Raw genomic sequence first — 503 nt, forward strand, 5'->3', positions numbered from 1 at the left:
AAAAGTTCCCCTGCAAGTGGAGTGTTTAAGTGTTTACTGCGGCCCATTTTACAGAAAGAACCAAAGTCCCAAGTCCAGGCCTCAGGCACCCTACCAGGACCTGCGCTTTGGGGGTTCAGAGGACCTGGGGGGAGGAGCAGGCCTGGGACCAGTGGGAGGGGCCGCCCAGCAAGGGTGGAGTAGGCAGAGGGAGGGCTGGGTGGGCACAGCTCCAGGCGGCCACAAAGGCAGTGAGGTGAGCATCAGGGGTGGGGGGAGGCCCCCATGATCCGGGCCCCAGGCTGGTTTCAGCAGCTCCTTTGTTGCCGGGGCAGTGGGCGGGCGGGCGGGCATCGAGGTAGCAATCAGCAGCCCGGGGTGCCCAGCATTTTACAGGCGGAGAGACTGAGGTCTCAGGCTCCCAGCTGGGAGTGTGGAGAAGCCCAGCTTCCTTGTAGCCCCCAGGAGGAAGCTGGTTGGTGGAGGGAGGGGCCAGCCCTGCCCTGGACCCTCAGCCACCACCT

The sequence above is a fragment of the Myotis lucifugus genome, unplaced genomic scaffold, assembly GCF_000147115.1.
Source record: "Myotis lucifugus unplaced genomic scaffold, Myoluc2.0 scaffold_482, whole genome shotgun sequence".
Lineage (NCBI taxonomy): Eukaryota > Metazoa > Chordata > Mammalia > Chiroptera > Vespertilionidae > Myotis > Myotis lucifugus.